The 20,320-nt window shown below is 53.3% G+C and overlaps 1 protein-coding gene across 2 annotated transcripts in view; it reads left to right on the top strand.

The window, feature by feature from the left end:
• Window positions 1–20,320, top strand: part of ST3GAL1 (ST3 beta-galactoside alpha-2,3-sialyltransferase 1) — a 93,533-nt gene that overhangs the window by 8,502 nt on the left and 64,711 nt on the right. For both annotated transcript variants that reach the window (XM_040625649.1, XM_040625652.1), the window contains exon 2: window positions 9,785–9,938. The gene's annotated coding sequence lies outside the window, so the exon portion shown is untranslated. The remainder of the gene's footprint in view (window positions 1–9,784; window positions 9,939–20,320) is intronic.

Genomic DNA, 20,320 nt, shown 5'->3' with positions numbered 1-20,320 from the left:
GTCTAGGTGCTGCCCTGGGGTGAGGCTCCTCCCCATGTTGCAGAGGAAGTGACTGACCCAAGGTCCCACGGTCTCTGCACACAGATCTTCCTTCCATGTGCCCGAAATTACCCCTGTGCGGAGTGGGAAGGCATAATAAGCCCATGCTTCCAATGGCCTGGACAGCCCTGCACACATCTTCCTCAGCTCAGCCCTCACAGCCCAGCCCCCACCTTCCCACCTTGAACTGTCCAGACGAGTCGGGTGACCTGGTCGACACAGGGCCTGTGCTTGGGAAAAGGCAGACCCAGGCCTCTGACCCTGGTATGGCCCCCTCCCTTAAGCTTCGCCCTTCGGGGCCTTGCTGCCTCCACCTCATCCTGTGTTCCCCCCATCTGCGTGGCTGAATCTGAGAATAGTGGCAAAGGAACATAATCTAAGTCTTGGTATGCTGATTAGATCTTAGAGTCAACTTAAGGAGCCCAACCTTTATCATTATCATAATACGACACAGCACAAGACAGCGCAATACCACGCTTACTGTTTCTGTAAAGTAGGTCCGGATGAACTGGAACCAGAAGCCGGCTTGGCTGGAGAACCAGCTTTGGCATTAGGAAGTCAGAGCACTCCATCACGGGGCGGGTAGGGGGGGGGAGGCCTGGGGGTGGGGCCCAGGTAAGGTTCTGCTGGTGAGGTCCAGGGAGGCAGCCCTAGAAAGAAGCTCTCAACAAATAACTCGGACATTTAGTTAGGTGATTTCCCAACCACGTAGTTGTTTTGCATGTAAATAATCTTGTCAAGGGGAGGAAGTCAGCGAGTACACGGAGTCAAAGGCAAGGAACAAAGGCATAAACAGGATTTATAAGAGAAAGGGAGAGAAGCAACCCAAAGGGCAGAGCCTAGGAACTGGGAGTCTTGCTTATATGTCTTTTGCATAGTGAACCGATGAACTGTCAGGGAGCAAAGAGGTTGTGTGCATTCTGTCCTTGAGAAGGAGTTCAAAGAATATCCTCTCAGTTGATGGATTTTCTAGAAAACCCCAAGAGCTGAACTGCGGAGCCTAGTCATGGCTGTCTTGGGTTGCCTGTTGGGGGGGTCTACCGTCAGCATCTCCACGTGGGGCTGGGCCAGGACGCGCGCTTTCCAACAGCACACTTGACACTTCCTTAAATATTACTTTCTTAGTCTCCGCAACAGCCCTATGAAGTCACTGCTCATACTTTTTCCCTAATCCTATTTTACAGATGTGCAAACTGAGGCTCAGAGAAGTGAAGCCCCTTGCCCCAAGTCACATAGCTAGAAAGTGGCAGAGCCAGAATGCTTCACTGCCTCCTTTCTGCCCAAAGCCTCAGATCTCAGGCACCATGATGTGTAATTCCGGGATCATCCCCTATCTCTACATGGGGGCGCTGGGGAGGGTGGGGCAGCCTCTCTAAGAGGTGCAGGTAGAGAACCCATACCGGCTCTCTGTCCCCAAGCCCAGCCCCGGGGTGGGGCTCCAAGCCTCTTCCCCGATTCCCCCTTTGGTGCTGGTTGGATGGGTTTATTTAGCTAACCGTGGCGGTCTGGTATGAGTTTAAATCTCTGTGTTGCTGATTACAGGCACTCATCCTTTGGGCTGTTGTCATACATTGAATTCGGGGAGCCCCACGGTGCCTGGAGATTGAGGAAGGGCTGGGAGCCAGCCTCCGAGAGGGACTGGGAGCAGAAAGGCTTAGTCAGTTTGTCACCAGGCATGTAAACCCACCCAACTCCCAGGGCCCGCTCCGAGTACAATGATTAGTAAAAGTTGCTTTTGCAACATTGGAAAATTCCCTTTCAATAACATCTTCACAATGGAGAGAAAGGTCTGCTTGTTGTTCTTCCTTGAAAACACTGTTAAGCCTACCACCTGGTGGAGAGTCTGATGAAGAAAGACGGTTGCTGGGGAAACATAGGAGCGACCACAAACAAGAATGTCCTGGGGGGAGGGGGGTGTTCCTGGTTGTTCCTAAAGCAAAATCTGGAAATTTCAAACCTCAGTCTTTTGGCAAAAAAGGAAATTAAACCAAAGGGTTGTTGAGAAGGCTGTGAGATCGTGCCCCACCACCTCATAGAAATTTCCAATGAAACACACGCCTTGTGGAGTGGTTTGAAGAATTGGTTCCAACAGAAGGTCTGCTGTTATTTTTTCGGTCTCTACCTGTGACCGGGAACAAATGGAACGGAGCAAAACCGACCTGCGAACTCTAGGATTCGAAAAATTGAGCCGATGCCTGTGCCATGCCAAACGACAGTTTTGGATATCAGAGTATGTCTGCCTCATTGGGAATCGACCCCTGGGATGAAGTCAAGGAGGTTTCCCTGTTTCTCTGAGCGGGAGCCGTGGTGTCATAAGCTGTGACCGTTACCGGAGGGGGCGAGAGGAAGGGGTATGTGGGTAGATTGGGTGATAACAAGGGACAGAGGTGGTGCATTTGCAGAGCCTGAAACAAGAAAGAATTGTAGAATCCAAGAGTTTGCAAAGCGGCTTGGCAGTGCCCTTGGGCAACCTTCCCCTAGTCCAAGATTTCAATTATTCATCGACTGAGTCATTCATTGATTCGCCCCATAAAAAACACTGGCTCTGCCACTTCTTAGCTGTGTGACCTTGAGTGAATTGCTTTACCTCTCTGTGCCCCCATTTCCTTATCTAGAAAATGTGGGTAAGACTACCTACCTCCCACTGAGTACTAAAATGAGCACTAAAAGAGTTGGTATTTGGAAAGGGTTTAGAATAGTGCCCTGCAGAGGGCCCACCCTCGGGGCTTGCTAAGTGTGGGCTGCGATCATCACCGTCGTCATTCAAGTTTAGAAACCCCTTGCTCAGTCTCCCACGAATTGGTTGCTCACTTCTACTCTCCCATGTGATGGTTATTCTGTGTCTGCTTGATCATGAGATCTGTGCCCCACACAGTGGCCCTCTGTCCTCTGGACACCTCTGTGCATTAGGAAGCTCTTCCTCACACAGAGCTTCCAACCCTGGAGGGCTTCCTGGAGGAGGTGGCAGGGTGCAACTCTCCAGCGCTATCTGAATTTAAGGCTAAGAGAGTGGTCTGGGCTGTGGTGTGGTCACTGGACCCCAGAGACAGGTGAGCACACCTAAGGAGACATTTTGGGTATTCTCTGCCCCCTGTCTCACAGCTAAGCAGGCAGCTTAGACAGAGGGCCGATCCGTGCAGTTCCTCAGGCTGTCAGCGGGCAGAGCCAGGACTGGAAGCCAGCCCGCAATTTCGAGCTGCCAAGTCCTGCCTTCACCGCTGGGTTTCCTCCCAACTTGGTAAGCTCAGGGTGTCCTAGAGAGCGAGCCTCCCGCGGCCTACCCAGGCCAGCAGCCAGGGACCCCAGGGGCCGGGTCTCCCGCGTGACCCCCTGCACCAGGCTGTTGGCACGGCGCTTACACCCCCCGTCTCCCAGACCACCCCGCACCCCCGGGCTCCTGTAGACCTCCCTCTGAGCAAGTCTGTGTTGGGTTTTGTGAATTCTGGCGGCTGTCTGCCCTTTTATCCTTCCTGAGTTTCTGCCTAGGAAATACCATGTTCTGGACGTTTTGGACTCCTTTAACCTTCTAAACAGGGCTCTGTGGTCATTCTTGTTATCGGTGTTTTGACAGTTGGGAAAACCGAAGTTCATTGACGTTGGCTGTTTGACCTAAGGTCCCCTAGGTTGGGTCGAGTTGGGGGCTGTTATGCGCCACGGACCAGAAGTTCCTGGGCCCAGTGTGTCTGCTCTCACTGCCCACACCAACAGCCCTTCGCCAACCTCCCTCCCACCTCCCCTTCCTTTGTTCCTGAGAATCAGATAAGAGGCCAAAAGAACAAAGCCCCCCCTTCCCCAGTCATATTTCAAAGGGCTATAAATAGAATGGTTCAGGGTGGCACTCCGGTCACATTCAGCACAGATTTTGTGTGATGCCAGCCCTGTCCTCTGGCTCAAGGTTCCCCGATCAGCACAAGCTCCCTTCTTCCCTCTCATCCACAAAATCTTGTTCAAAAGTCCATAGTCAGGGCTCCTGAATTAGGCCCTGCTTGCCTGGCAAACAAACCCACACATTGTGGTTCCCAGTTCCTCCCAGATCTGAGCATGGCTCTGGGCAGCCCCTAGGAGCATGTGGGGGGGGGGGGGGGGCAGCCTCCAGGGCCTCCCTGCTCTGAAGGCAAGTTCAGTGTCTGCAGCAGGGAAGGCCAAGGGGCGCCTCCTGTCCAGGAGGCCTGGGGGCGGAGGGGGCAGCCAGGGCCAGGAGAACACGGGCTCTGGGGCAGCTGTGGGCCTGGGGCAGGTGACTTCCATGTTTGAGCCTCAGTCTCCCCGCTTGTGCTCTGGGGTAGCACCACCCAGCCTTCTGGCTGGGAGACGAGAGAAATAAAACAGGAGGGGACGGGGGTGGGGGGGAGCCCCGGAGAATAGACGGCCTTGCGGCTGGAAGATGGTGGGACCCGGTGACAGCAGCAGTGAGGGTGGAGAGGGCTGGGACCCCATGGAGGAACCCTGAGACGGATCCGGGGCCCCTCCCCGTCATGCGCTCCAAGGAAGGGGGTGTAAGAGAGGAACACAGCAAGACTGCAGTTTGGGACTCCAGCACGGCCAGCATTCTTTCAGTAATGAGGTACGGCCAGGCCAGCGTATCCCTTCCTGCAGGTAGGAGGGGTTCAGCCAGACCCACATGGAGCAACCCCAGCAGGGGGAGGCTGGTGGCGGCCGGGAGGGAGCGGCCCCGAGCACCGGGGCTGGGCTGGTGCACGTGGGAGTACTCTCCAGCGGTGTTGGGGTGCCTGCCCCCATGCGAGAAGCACCTGTGTCTTCCTCTCTCTGGGCGTTGAGGGCGGACTGTGCTCGGTGCTGGGAACCCGAAGTTGAAGCTGCTTGGAGAGAGCTGGGAGCCCAGAGCCCAGGAGCAGACCAGTAAACTGCACCGCCCCCTGCTCCCCGATCTGTGTGTGTGTGTGTACATGCGCGTGCGAGGGGGTGGTGGGGGGGAGAAGAACTGATGACCTTCTAGAGCCCAGCCAGGCTAGAAGGGGAGGAGAGCGCCTGTGTATTGTAGGCGGCTTGGAACTGCACTTCAGCCGCTTTCCCGCCCTGTTGCCTTGGGCAAAAGACCTGACTCTTCTAGAGCAGCGGTTTGTGCGTCTGTGAAATGGGGGTCAGCCTGCACCCCCCCCCCCAGGACTGCTGCAAAGTCGGCACGGTGCTGGCCTCCTTGTCTACACTCATCCATTCGCCCTTGGTAGTGATAACCTCTCCCCTGGAGAAGCACCTGGCCTCCGAATTCAGAAATCCGGGCACTCGGAGGACTGCCCACAGGTGAAGCCCTTTCGGAGGGGGTGGGTCCGCGTGGGAGGACGGCTTTCCCTCCAGCAAGCCCACGCGCTTCCTGCCCGGTTTGGTGTGTTTCCTATCAGTCCTCCAGGCGGGTCGGGAGGTGCAGCAGCCCCATCAGGAAGGGACCGCTCAGCCCCCCATACCCCTGGCTCCCCCACTCTGTGCCCCGCTCCCATCACCGAGCCTGGCCAGCAGCCCTGCTCTGGGCATCCCAGGTCCTACTCCAGGTGTTTCTGGGTCCTCTCACCACAGACTTCTGATCTTCCCCTGCACCTGCCTACATCTGGGTCACCTGTCCGCTCTGCAGACAGATCCGCCAGACAGTGTCCGGGCTGATCTCCCTCTCCGCGGTCACTGTGTTCTGGACAGGAATTCAGATTAAGAACCACCCACCTGTGTGCTGACCGTCTCCCCCACCTGCCAGGGCAGGGTGGCACAGCTGCTGGTTTGTGTGCCCGCACCTCTCCCCACACGGTGGGCTCCTCACCGGCTGACCCCGAGAGTATGCTCTTGTCCCCGCCAGGGCACAGCACGGAGGCTGCAAGGTACACCAGACGCTCAGTGAGGGCCGGGGCGAAGTGCACTGCGCTGGTCCAGGTAGGAATTGGTGTATCCTTCAGGCTCCGATCTTGGCCATGACCTTGAGCAAGTTGCTATCTTCTTCAAGCCTCCACTTACTCATCCATCCGCAAAATGATACACGTAACAGCTGACGTCACATCACTGCGAAGACTAGCCCAGCTTTTGAGAACAAGGGGCTTAGTTTGGGAAAGTGCCCGCCAGCACTTTAAAGTGATATCTGCCGCAATTCCTACTGCTACTTTTACTTTACTGATTTTATTATTAAAGTGATTTCATGTTGGTTTTTATCCACGTGTTTTTCAGTCCAGTCCTGCAAACTAGTTGAAGCAGGAACAGTGTCCGTTTTACCAAAGAGCAAACTAAGACTCAGAGAAAGACCGTCTGTCTGCAGTCATGCAGCCTGGCTTGACCAGCGTCTCCTGGTCTGCACGGCCAGCCGCTGGGCACGCTGTTTTGGGATAGGACGTGACCACAGGCCTCTGAGAGTAGCTGTCTGTACGTGGAAAGGGCAGCACTATTATTCAGCGGGGCCCGGCGTTCACCATTATCCAGAGGGTCACTTCTCTCAGGGGGAGGGAAAGGCTGGGATTTCTCAAGCGATCTGGCTGCGCTCCTCCAGGAGTGATGTGGAGTTTCGCGTCTAGTCCTCTGCTCCGCTCCCCAAAGAGACAAAATCGGAGGACAGAATATCTCGGGAGATTTATCACGTTCTAGTGCATGATGACGCGGGGGGCCTGCCGATGGTGATGTTCTGTGAGGGGCGAAGGAGGAATGATTTATGGGCGCTCATCTCCCATGCGGCAGATAGAGTTGGTGGACATGTTTCTTGCTTCCGAGTCTCCTGGTTTCAGCCCAGCGGTTGGCTGCTGAGGGCCTGGGCTGGTCCCTGGTGGCTGCTGGTTGTACGGATAGAAATGAAGTGGCGAATGGCCAGGGGGAGAGGAAGGGTAGTGAAGCAGGTGGGATCTAGGGAGATGCAGGATGGCAGGGCATGGGAAGAGAGCTACGATGTGGCATTCCAGAAGTTTTGGGGGTGTGTGTTAAAAAGCAAAAGGCACGGGCGCCTGGGTGGCTTAGTCATTTAAGCATCTGGCTTTGGCTCAAGTCATGATCTCAGGGTCCTGGGCTCGGGTGCCCTGCTCAGTGGGGAGTCTGCTTCTCCCACTCCTTCCTGTTTGTGCTCTCTCTTGCACGCTCTCTCTCTTTCTCTCTCAAATAAATAAATAAAATCTTTTTTTTTTAAGATTTTTTATTTATTTATTGGACAGAGATAGAGACAGCCAGCGAGAGAGGGAACACAAGCAGGGGGAGTGGGAGAGGAAGAAGCAAGCTCCCAGCAGAGGAGCCCGATGTGGGGCTTGATCCCAGGACCCTGGGATCAGGCCCTGAGCCGAAGGCAGATGCTTAACGACTGAGCCACCCAGGCACCCCAATAAATAAAATCTTTAACAAAAAAAAGCAAGAGGCAAGAAGAGTCTCAGATCATTAGGCTGCTCCCTGGACGACAGGATTTAGAGTGGGATAATGACGTTTTCTGTGTATTTAGCACCCCAGGACTGTGTTAGGAGCCGAGACACCTAGGGTCTGGGAGGTAGGTGATACCTGGGAAACGGTTCTAGCTCATTAAAGTCCCGTAGTTGCCAGTGTGCCAGTCAGGGTTGGGAATCCAGTGCAAAGGAATGAAGATAAACACAGGAAGCCATGGGCAGCCGAAAGTAAGGTGGCTAATTTGGCTTGGCGTCTGGAAGAGAGTAGGTGAAAGAAAACATCTTGGATGTGTGATAATGTGAATGAACTGTTTTGTTCATTCTCTCATTCAAGAAATAGGAACTGACTTTTCTCCCAGGTGGCAAGCGGTGTGCTGGGTGGTGGTGGCAGAGGGGGGTGTGGGACAGGCACACTTGTGCTCCTGTGGGCTTATCAGGCTAGTGACACATGCTCTCTGGGAGTGCAAGGGACTTTGGGCAGTGACAGTGCCTGGCCTTGTCTGGGCGGTCAGCAAAGATGTCCCTGGGAAGGGCCATTGACAGTGCAGTCTAACAGGTGAGTAGATGGTCCACAGGGAAAGGGGGTGGTGTGAGCTGGGGATGGAAGGCAGGAAGGTCTGGGTTACAGTTTACAAGGGTCCTTCTGGGGGCTGCTGCAAGCAGGAATTGACCTCAGAGGAGGTGGCAGGGGCAGGTCCAAGGCTGGGGCAGTGGGCACCCGGTCTTAATTCTTCTTTCAAACAACAGGGGCTGAAAAGAAAGTTTCATTCCGGGAGTGTGCCTTTCCGGTGACACTGAGCCCTGAGTGCTCTGGCCCAGGCCACATTGTGTGTCTTCCATGCAAACATCCTGCCCCCTCAGCGAGCTCCAAATAGAATCTATTCATTGTCAATACAGGCTCCTTAGACAAATCTTGGGTCAGTCTGTAACTAAATCCTGTTGACTTTATGTCTAAAATAGCTCTTGAATCTTCTCTCTCTCTTCCACCCCACGGCCGCCCTGCCTTCGTCCTGGCCCTCCACGTCTCTTGACAATCACCAGCTTGGGGCTGATCTTTCTAAGTTGCGGTTTATTGTGTTTTATCACCATTGCTGGCGTGTAAAGATGACTTGGTGATTGTATCAGTGAGCTTTCTCTGCGTAACAAAGAGCTCCAAGCCTTAGTGCCTTTAACAACAAACATTTGTTAGTTCTCCTGATTCTGTGGGTTGGTTGGACATTTCTTGTGTCTGGGCAGCATGGCTGGGGCTGAGCAGCGTGGCTGGGGCTCAGCAGCGTGGTACTTGCACCCGAGGGCTCAGCCAGGGCTGGGATGCCCGGGGCCTCTCCCGTGCCTCTGGGAGACCAGCTCAGCTGGGTTAATGGGGCTGCAGAACGATGCCTGGCAGCGAGAAAGGGGGATATTCTGTGCATAAGCACTGTTGAAGCTTTTATTTGTGTCCTTTGTTATTGGCCCACTGGCCAAAGCGAATTACATGGCCATGTCAGATTCAGAGGGTGGGGAAATGGACCTCAGTTCATGTGGGGAGGGGGAGGAAAGCCACACTGCTAAGGACGATGTGTATAAGGTGGCCCGAGCCAATGGGGGCCGTTATTCTACACACCTGTCCCAGGGGCTAAGATGAGGACTGTGAAACTGGACAGAATGGGGGCATCCCATTGGGCGCTGTCCTCTACCACTTACTGCCTTTGTCATCCTGGTCAGGCTTGCTCACAGGAGCTCTCCAAGCCCCAGCTGCTCATCCATAAGATGGGAATAATCATTGAGACCACCTCAGGGATTTCGTGAGAAAACGTGTGGTCTGTACATCTCTCAGTGCTTGGGACACAGTAGGAGCTCAACCCGGGGTCTCTGTTCTTACTCTCGGGTGGGGCCTTCCAAACCCTTCTCCCACCCGGCCTCAGCCTGCTGGTGCATCCCCAACCCTGATCTCACACGTTCACTACTTACGTTTTTCCCTGTCCTCTTCCTCAGAGACACTTTCCCCAAACCTTTTCTTTTTGCCACACAGCATTTCACTTAAGCAAGAAGCAACTGAAAACCCATCTGCTCTTCTCATACTGAATTGGTCATTTCTCCCTTAGCTCGCCCCAATATCGCTGTCATCCTCGTATCACGTTGCCCTGAATTATTTGTTTATCTGTCTGTTTTCTCCACCAGGCTGAGCTTCCTGAGGGTATGAACTCTGGTCTCCTCACCTTTCTGTCTCTGGTACTTGGCTGTGTGTGTGGAATAGGATAGGTGTCTGTTTTTTTAAAAAAATACTTGTATAAATCATTGGGTGAGTGAGTGGAGTGATGGGCGAATGCCTTTGAATTGTCTTGAGTCATCTTCAAAAGACAGTGGATGAACTAAATGTTAAAACTGACTTGAACTTTTCTCCTCATCCCTCCCAGCTGGGACCATTTGCAGAATCAACCTTTCTGACATGGACATGCCAATAGAAGGAATAATCATCGCCAGGAGCTGTGGTGAGCAGACACTTTAAGCTTTGTGGCCAGGACAGTTTCATCTGAGGACCAGAGATGGACAGTCCCTCAGCCTCCTGAGGTAAATGACTACCCTCTCCTCCAGCATGAGGGGAAGTGTTGTCTTTTCTGGTTTCTTCCATAGATGAACTTGAGTAGGGGAGGACAGATGTTCCCCTGTGTCTTGGTCTCTTTGTAATTTGGCCTGCTCTCCCAGGGATATGCCATTAAGAGGGAACACTTTCTACCTCAGGGAAAAATGCAGTATATCAAGCAACCTCGTTTTCTTAAAAGGAAAGCCTTCTGTGTTCTCATTAAAGAAGTAAGGAAGGACTGGATTAGGAACAGCCTCATTTGACCAGTGTCTGCCATCCCAAAGAAGGTCTGGAATGAGATCGTACTGGGGTGAGTGTCAGCAGACAACGCTGACACACAAGACAAAACTGGCCCGGTCATTTTTTATAAATAAAGTTTTATTGGTACCCAGCCACACTCCTTTGTTCAGATATGTCTGTGGTGCTGTCACAGCACAACAGCGGTGGTGATAGAGGCTGTGGGGCCTGAAAGCCGAAAACATTTACAATCTGGTCCTTCATAGAAAGAGCGTGCCGACCCCTGGTCTAGAGCTAAGCTGTCCACATGTAGCCACTCCATGTGTGGCCATGTAAATTTTAATTCATTGACTTTAATCACAATTAAAAATTCAGCCCTCAGTCGCACTCACCACATTACAGATGCCCCACAGCCGTATGTGACTGGTGGCTACCATTTTGGACAGTGCACATTGGGAATGTTTCCATCAGTCAGGAAAGCTGGCTTGGGAAAACTGTGGTCACCCTGGCATGTCTCTCTTGGCTCTACCAGTGTCTAACGCAGCTTGGATTATGATGGCAACCATCGTAGAAGAAGGAAAGTTGGTGCATATGCGTGTGTGTGTGGCTGTTCTCTATGGTTATTGGTGAGGACATCTATCTATTTATCTACCTACCTATCCATAAAGATGGAATTACTTCTAAAATGTCTCTGGACAGCCAACCTATGGCTGATGTCTATGAGTCCCGGTAAAAACTAAGCCACTTGGACCTTGGAATTTATCAGTTTTATATATACAAATAGGTTGATACAAATATGAGCCTTTGCATGGTCATAGGAAGGTCAGACACCATCTAGGGCCTCCTGTAAAGGGTACGAAGCAATGCCCGTAGTGTTCCCCATGGGCTGAAGATGGGGCAAGAGAGATAAGAAATAGGAGGAGGAAGAAGGTGAGCTAAAGTTTTGGTGCCCGTGAGTCTTGCAAGAATGAAAATGATAGAGACAAAAGATGACAGGGAAGGGACCACGGGTTTACTTTCAAAGAACACGTTAAGCAGAGTAATGATGATTGGGACCTTATCCCATCTCAGAATCAGGCTGAGCACAGCCAGTTCTATATAACAGACCCATGGTGAGGAGCTTGGACTTGGCAATAGTTCCACCATCTTGGATGGGTCAGGACTGGGGGCAGAATAGGAGGTTCCACTTGTTGAATAAGGCAGTGTGCAGTGCAGAATTAGAAGGCCGGTCATGGAGCTGCACAGTACTTATGGATGGGTCCCAAGAAGGAACAGAGGAGAAACTCTAGGTGGCCTAGGGGCCTATAGGCAAAGGCCCCAGGTTGTGTCTTTAGGAGCTGGGCTTTCTCAACCTTGGGTTGCCCAAGAACCAGCAAGAACAAAGCAGAGATTCAGATGGTGGAAAAAGATTGAATTGATATGTATCTTTACATCTAGATCTGAAATGGGCCCTGCCTCTCTTCTCTTGGTTGGTCTTGAAGCTCTTCATAGTTGCAGGTGAGTGCTGGAAGCACTTGAAACAGAGGTTTCCATAGCGGACCTTCAAACAATGGAGCTTAATGCAGATATGAAGTAATTAGAAGTAACGATGAGAAACGGTATTGATTTTTAGTACATAGTATCGAGCACATCAGGGACAACAGTGATGGTGATGGTGGTGATATTAACTGCGATGATATTGTCCATCCATTTCAAGCTTATTATATGCCACATGCGCCATTCTGGTAATAGTAATTATTATTGTAATAGCTTCAAATTATTGTGCTAAGCACTATATTCACTTTTTCTCCGTACGTGAACCCAGAGTATGCTTTTCAATTACATTTTTTTCTCACTTGCCCAATTTTGATATAATGGCAAATTTACAGATAAGTTGCAAGAAGAGCCAAAAAATTCCTGGATTCCTTAAGTGTTAACATTTACTATATTCGCTCTATCCTCTCGTCTCTCCACTTTTTCCTGAATCCGAAGATTCTTATGACTACAGTACAACTAAGTTAGAAACTTAGCATCGGTTTGCTACCGTTAACTCATCCTTGGACCTTATTCTGATTTCACCAAGGGCCCCGCGTGAAATCCTTCCCGGCAGAAGAAAATCCATTTGGCACGTGGCCTTCTTGGAGAACTTCCTGAGTCTCATACTTCGTGACATTCGTGTTTTTGACACGTTTAAGCCAATTATTTTCAGAGGGTCCCTCCGTTGGCGTTTGTCTGATGCTCTGTCATGATTAGATTTAGATGTCATGCCTTTGCCGGGCGTCCCGCAGAATTCACGGGGTGTCCTCAGTGCGTCATAGTTGGAAGGCTGGTGCGGGTCTGTCCCGTTACTGTGATGTTGGCTTTATCTCTTGGTTAATGATGGAAACAGCACTTTGTCAAGGAGCTCCGGCTCCTTTCAGTGGCGAGTGGTATCTAGAAATACCATCTGGTCGTGAGGTATGCCCGTGGCTCCTGGGATAGCGTTGCCTCTAGGCCCTCTGAGCAGGCAGAACTGGGAAGTCGGGAGTGTGGGTGTGCGTGCATGCACACGTGCGTGCGTATATACTCATGCATATACACGCCCATGGACACACATCTGTACTTATAGACGTGTGTATACGTGCCCGCGTATACATGCATACCCATCGTATGGACGTGTGAATATACATATCTAGGCACATCACCGAGATCATTTCCAGATCAACCTCCGTATATATGAAAACCACCGTGCGTGCACACTGGTGACGCCAGCCACAACATTCTTGCAATCCACGTCTGTCTTAATGACGCTGACCCGGTCCCCCTGCCAATACCGCAGACCACCCCCGTTACCAAACTATGGGTCAGGCCCTGTTCCAGACCCTTCCCTTACTGTTACTGCTCAGAACAACTCAGTAGCCCAAGTACAGATCAGGAAACAAGACTTCGAAAAGATAATTAACTTCTGCAAAGTTGTACAACCGGCAGACGTGGCACGCGCACGCTGAGAGTCTGTCCGCCTGCCGGCGCTGATCCGATGGCCTGCGGAGACACCGGTGCCCCAGAAGAAAACCCGAGCGGAAGGTGAGGGAAGCGTTTGTCCCCACGGACCCAAGACCCCTGAGGCTCCTAGCAGCAGGAAGGCGACGGCACGTTGCTGGACGCCCACGTCCTTCACTCCCCGCAGGTGTTTACGGTCTGCGTCTCTGATGGAGTCACGAAGCACGTCACACAGGGTGTGCAGAGACGCAGGCGCTCCGGAACGTGCATCTGTGTGGCACTGCGTGTGCGTGTGAGCATTTTCCTGGGGGAGGGGTGCGGTGCCTGGCTGCCACCCTGCGCTTGCGAAGCCCTCGATGGTTGAGGGCGTGAATGCAGAAGTGGGCCTCTCTGGGGGGAGGGCGTTTCCTCTCTTGCAGTGGGGTATCCCCGGCTGAGCCGCTTGCAGCCCAGAGGCTTTAACTGAAAACACTTTTGTCTCCCTGGCTCGCAGCAGAGCCTTGGTAGGAAGTGAACTTGATCAGTGCTAGTTCCGTTCATGCATCGACAACTAGTTCTGAGCTCTTTCTCTGTGCCAGGCACTGTCCTGGGCAGACAGAGACCCAGGGAGCTCACGTGCTGGCCCAGGGTGGGGGAAGGATAAGAGATGGCCAGTAAACAGGAACGTTAAGTGTACATTGGCAGGGTGGGGGGGTGGGCGGGGACTGGGTGCGGTGGGGTGGAGAGCACAGTGGGGCGTGCTGGTCCAGGAGGGGCACTTCGAGGAGCCGTGGGTGGGATCCAGTCACACTGCCCAGGGGAGGGAGCACAACAGGGAAGACGAGGAGCCCAGGCTGCTGATCAGAGGACAGATGGGGGGACTCACTACTCTCCCCGAGGGGCTGCGGCCTTTGCCCTAGAAAGCCAGGCCTGTCTGCTCCAGTGCATTTTTTCAGGCCTGAGGAGTCACACACGTGGGCACTCTTCCTCAGAACTCAAGCGTTTCCTCCAAAAAAATTAAACGTTATCAGCTGTCCCAGAGGCGAACCAGAGGCCAAGGCACTCCGGGTAGATAAGAGGTGGTCTCAGTGGTCATAGATACGGAAATGGGCAGCAGCGAGATGCGGGTGGGATTTCTGTTGCTGATAACCTTAAGAGAAGAGCCAACAGTTGCGGGCACAGGGGCCTGTGGCCCTGGAAGAGAGGAGACCTGGGGGCCAGCTTCGAGGAGCTGAAGGGCTGGCAGGTGCAAAAGGGGGGCACTTGTACCAGGTGGTTTGAAGGAGGGAATCCACGCGGAGTGAGTGGAGTGAGCAGAGAGGTCTCAGTTCAGGCCGTGGTTTTCCTTCCTTCCTTCTCATCCATTCATTCGTCTGGTCGTTCAGGCGACAGACACTCCCGGGTCCCGGGCACTGTGCCGAGGACCGGGGATAAACAAGCGTGCGACGAGATCTCTGTCCTCGAGGCAGTAGTAATTCTGCGGGAGAAACAGATGAACAGATCGGTGGGAGGCACAGATGCAGTTCTGAGTTTGGGGAGGCCTGAAGCTAATACAATTTGGGAGTTCTCTTTAAGAAATAATGATGCCAAGTTATGGATTTAAAATGAGACAGGCCCTAGGGGTACCTGGGTGGCTCACTCGATTGAGCATCTGCCTTTGGCTTGGGTCATGATACCAGGGTCCCTCTCCCCCTGCCTGCCACTCTGTCTGCTTGTGTGCTCTCTCTCTGTCAAATAAATAAAATCTTAAAAAAAAAAAGAAAAAGAAACACAAGCCCTAGTGAAGTGGGGTGTGGCCAAGGGGCTGGAGCTTAAGCTTCCCTGGCGCCGGCCAGGCCTCCTGCGGGGTGGGGGGAGAATGCTTTCTCTCCGGGGGTACCTGGAGCCACAGAGGTGACTGGGCACTAGGGTTTCTTTACAGAAGGAGGCTGAGGATGGGGACTCAGTGGGAAGGCTGACAGTGGGACTTCTGGGGGCTCTAGTAGGGTGGACTTACCTTCTGGGTCCTCTGAGCCCTTGTTCTTGGGCTAACCAATTAGAGCTAAAGACTTTGGTTCTTCTTAGTGCTGTTGGGATTTTCAAAGGCACTTTCCTGGCCATTCTACGAGGGATCTACCCTATGATCCCACTTCCGGGACTGTGTTCTGAGAAATCACCCGAACTCTGGGAGCGGAGGCACTGGCAGAGTGTTTGCCAACACTTACAGAGTTCTGCCTGTGGGTCACGTGCCCTTCTTAGGGACCCCAGCACTGACACATTTAACCCCCCCCCCAGCCACCCTGGGAGCCGGCTGCTGTTCTCCTTGTTTCACCAGTGATGGAACTGAGGCACAGAGTGGTTACGTAACTAGCCGCCGATGCACCATTGTCAGTAAGTGGAGGAGCTGGGCTTTCAAGCCATGTGGTCTGCCTCTGGAGCCCAGGCCCCTCGCTGTACCACCTGTCCATGATATTTGCTGCCTGATTCTTTCAGAGCAATGCTTCGGAGACCGCCCCAGTGGCCAGGGTTAGAAGGGCCAAAGTACTTCCGCAGAACGGGAGAACGCGTGATTGTTCTGCACAAGAAGCTCTCCTGGCACACCGCGTGCTTGCTAGCAGGTGCGGGGGTGGGCACATGGAAAACCAGAGGAAATGGTAACTGCGTGTTCACAGTGCTTGAACCCCCGCTCAGCCCTGCCCCCCTTCCCGGACAGTTCCCCAGGCTCATGTGTCCACACATCGTCTGCAGGCGGTTTCTGAGAGTCCGACACTGGAGAGCCAGCAGTGGGGAACGGAGACCTGGTTTCTGCGCTCATGCCGCTAACAGCACAGGCTTCTGTCTGCTCCCTCTGCTCACACTTTCTCTCACCCCGTTTCAGGGCTGTATCTTCCAGCAGCTGCCCTCCTGGGTCCCTCACTAGTCCCAGTGCCCTCGGAGCCAGTGCCTCCCTGCACCTGTTGTCTCATTTGCAGAACGGAGCGGGGGACCCACAGACCCTCTGGACTTCAGAGCACAGACCCTCGCCGTGGTCCCAGGAGACGTTGCGGGCATGTGCCACATCATTAGCATCTTCTAGAAAGGTCAGGCACCCGTGCCTGAGATCAGGGCAGTTAGCAACGGTGCATGCCCTCCCTGGGGGCTCAAAGATCCAGCCCTGGTTGACAACCGGGCTGGAAGCGGGGGAAACAACAAGCAACAAGCTCACTCTGACTCCTCTTACCAGCCGCGGGTCCCTAACCCACTGAGCCTCGCTTCCCTGGGAACATGGGGCCAGTCCCACCCATCAGGGGAGGGGGACCCCACAGGGATGTGGGGGTTCATCAGAATAGGTCTCAGTGTGAGACGGGCCTGGAGGCCCCCCATCTGTGCCACCCAGATTCCTATCTGTAAGGGAGACGGTCCCAGCCCCCACCCTCGAGGGCCTGTCAGGGTGAGAGGCTGCGTACAAAGCCAGGCCCCGTGGTCAGTGTGACACGTCACCTGTGTTGTGATTTCTAGCTGAGCCACATGGCGGGCCGTGGGCAAGCTGTCGTGCAGCTCCCCTCCCCGCCGGCTTGGGGCAGGTGTCTGGCTGCAACCAAGACATTTCTTCCATGGGAGGACGGACGTTCTGGAATAACCACTGCGGCCAGGCCCGGAGGCCTTGATGACACGCATGCCACAAGAAGGGGGTGGGCACCAGACCACCAGAGGCATGGAAATTTCCTTTGCTCTGGAGGCCAAGCCCACAGATTGAGTCAGCCTCAAACGACTAATTTTTATTCCAATCATGCCTGGATGATAAGCATTTGGACATTTACCAATAACCTTTGTTCCCGAAGGGCGTCCAGTCATGTCCTTCCTCTTTTCAGTGTCCATGTCCCTCCTGGCCCGAGAACAGAGTCCAAATTCCACAGCAGGTCGGACAAGGCTCACCGTGACCTGGGCCCCGCCCAGGACCCCGACCTGATCGCCGCTCTCGTGCGAACCACGGAGTAATTTTAAGAGTAGTAGGAAGAGTGTAAACTGTTCAGACAGAAAGCCTGAGTTCAGATCACACTTCTGTGGCCTACTGTACCGTGTTGGGCAAGCCACAGCACCTGCCTTGATCTGTGTTTTATCATCGGCAAAACGGACCCAAGAGATGACAGTCGTTCTGTCCTCATAGGGGTCTTGTGAGGATCAAATGAGTTGATGTGTGTAAAGACGCTTAGGACCCTTCCAGACACAACAGCAGTCCTGACTGCTGGTGCCGTGTGTCCAGTACTGTTCTGGGTCGGACTTAGCCCTCGGACTGTACTCCCTTGGGCCCTGCTCGTGGTGAGCCCCTGGGACCCCAGATCCGAGCCAGGGAGGGGACTGGGGTCCTGCCTTTACTGGGGTTGAGGGGTGGGGTGCCAGGTTTTTGCAGGCTTACTCTTTATTGGTGAATTTAGAACATGTAAGCAGCAATGAGGGCATGGGGAGGGAAAAGTGGGGTCACTTCGCACTGTCACCCCGGGCTTTCTAAAAGGGGAATCCCATGGGTGGGGCGGTATGCTGTTCATCTCCTTGTGTCGCTGGCAATGGATGTCTTTGAGATGAGATGGGTGTCTTTATTTTTATTTATTTATTTATTTGTTATTTAAATTTTACTTAGTTAACATACAGGGCGATATTGGTTTCTGGAGTAGAATTCAGTGACTTGTCACTTACCTACAACACCCGGTGCTCATCACGTGTGCCCTCTTTAATCCCCATCACCCATGTAGCCAGAGAGAGAGAGATGTCTTCAAAGTGGATGTTTTGGCAATGGAAAGTTTAATGTCAGGCAGTTACTTACGTCATAATCAAAAAAGCGAATTGTCAGGCACTTAACTACAGATACTTCGTACGGCTGGGGCTGGGGCTGGGGCTATAGACGTAGCCATATAGATCTGTGTTTATCGTACATCACATTCCTTCTAGATGAAGTGACTTCCACGTCTCCAGGATTTGGAACGTGAGGTTTGCCTGTGCTCGTCCCTCCACCTACAACACCCTTCCCTTTGTACCTTCTTGTTGAAATCATCCCTCTTCAAAACTCAGCTCAAGTTTTCTTGTGGGAATCCCTTTCCCCCTCAACTTGTCCCCCGGCCTCCCCCGCCCCCCGGTCCCCCAGAGCATCCCCGTGTGTGTCTTGACCACAGTGCCCGTCACGAGGTACCTGTGTGTGTTTTCCCTGTTAGACTGGCAGCTCCTTGGGGAGCAGGAGTGGGATTCACTCCTCACGGGGACTTACTGAAAACCCACCTGTGCCTGTAGTCAGTGTGACACGTCACCCGTGTTGTTATTCCTAGCCGAGCCACACTGGCGGGCCGTGGGCGAGCGCTGCATGGGCAGAGCCAAGAATGGATGTAGGAAGGCAGCGACAGTTGACCACCTGTCTCGGCCACACAGCACCAGCCGCAGCTGCTGGGCTGATAAACACGATATCCAGCTAGCTGACCGCTCGCTGGGCTAGACGCAGGCTTGGGCCCCCTTGGGGATTTTTCCTCTCTTCTTCAGTTCCCTGGGGCATCAACCACCCTTCCACACTTCTTGGGACTTCTGCCTCCAGCTTCTAGAGAACTGGAAATGCAGGGCGATCCCATGTCTGGGAGCTCGTGGTCCTTTCACTTTGGGACTAGCCACTTCCTGCGCTGCTCTCCACTCCGCCTCTGTGCTCGCTGCAAGAGCTGTTGTTTATGACGTGCGTGCCTCGGGTGAAGTTACGCACGCACACCTACCAGAAGAGCCAGCTGCCCTTTCTGATCGGGAGAATGGGGAGGAGGAAGACGGGCGTGGATGGGAACCAAAGCCAGCCTGTCTGAAATGCATTTGGTAAGCACTGTCTTGCTTACGACGTCCCAGGGCCATGTCACCATGTTGCTCAATGGCCTTCATGTAAACACTTCCTCACAGATGCTAAAAATACCCTCTACATGGGGGGATTGGCCAGCACAAAACAAGTAGGAAGGGAAAGCTTTGGGGCAGGAGCCGTGGATTTGTTTTCTCTTGGTTGAGTAGAATGGGATTGACTCTCCGCACTTCAGGGACACGCAGATGGACAGTTAACTGGAGCCTCCCTGAGGGCAGGGGCCGTGTCCTTCCCCATTTGCATCCCCAGTACCTGGACGGAGCTGGGGTCTCTCAGGGAGTGCTTCTGGAGTCGATGTGGATGATTGTCACGTTATGTGGCTGTGTGATGTTTCATCAGGTGGAAGTACCGAATGACTTAACCATTTCTGCGACTGCATATTTCTCTATAATATAGGCATATTATATATATGTCATCATCATCATAAACAGCACTCCGTTGAACATCTTTATGCTTTTAGCATCTTCCTTCATTTGGTCTCTGTTCTTGAGATAAGTTCCCAGGAGAGAGATCCTGACAATGTTCTTCCTGCCCGTGACCGGTTGTGACTTGGCGATAGAGCGAAGACAGGAAGGCAAACTGGAAGGCCATCCTTGCTGGGACTCGGGGAGAGATGGGACCAAGGCCTGGGGGCACCAGTGGGGGTCTGACATTGGCAAGGGGGTCTGCTTTCAGCTGGGCCCTACGTCCAGGTCCGGGAGCAACGGGGGAGGGATAGAGACGCCGATGAAGGGACAGGAAGTTGGGACGGAGACACCTGTTTCTGTTAGGAGAGGGAGCCTGTCCTCAGGGCCTTCCTTTCTTGGGAGCAGCGTGCGCCATGATGGGAGAAGGAAGGTGCTCTTGGCCGAGTGCAGGTGGGCCTGGAGCCCGAGGTGCCCCCGGTGTTCCTCTGTAACACTGGGATGTTGGTAATTCACAGGGAAAAATGTGCTCCTGCAGCACGAATGGGGATGCTGACGTTCTGGATGTTGGCAACATCTGCCAACCCTTTGCTCTGGTTCCTGGACACTATAGACTTGAGGAATTCTGCAGAACCCCGGGGTTTGAAAGTTCCATGGGTCTCCTCGGAACTCAGAGTGCCAGTGGACCGTGAGGGCCACAGGATGCCCACATTCCGTGGAACCTCGGGGGCTCCCAGCATTCCAGCATCCAGTGGGAAGCCGGAGAGCTGTGGTTCGGAAGTCATTCCTCCACAATAAAAATAGTTAAGAACGGCAAATTAATTGACAGCATTTGTGCCGGCTCCTACCCAGCTCTTAATTAGTACCTTGGTGGTTTGAATGAATGGATACGAGGATGAGTGAGGGAGCAAAGAGAAGACATCCTTTCTAAGTTGTGCTTCTCAGCCACACACAC

This window comes from Ursus maritimus, unplaced genomic scaffold (genome assembly GCF_017311325.1).
Source record: "Ursus maritimus isolate PB19 unplaced genomic scaffold, ASM1731132v1 scaffold_9, whole genome shotgun sequence".
Lineage (NCBI taxonomy): Eukaryota > Metazoa > Chordata > Mammalia > Carnivora > Ursidae > Ursus > Ursus maritimus.
This window is presented reverse-complemented; position numbering and strand designations above follow the sequence as displayed.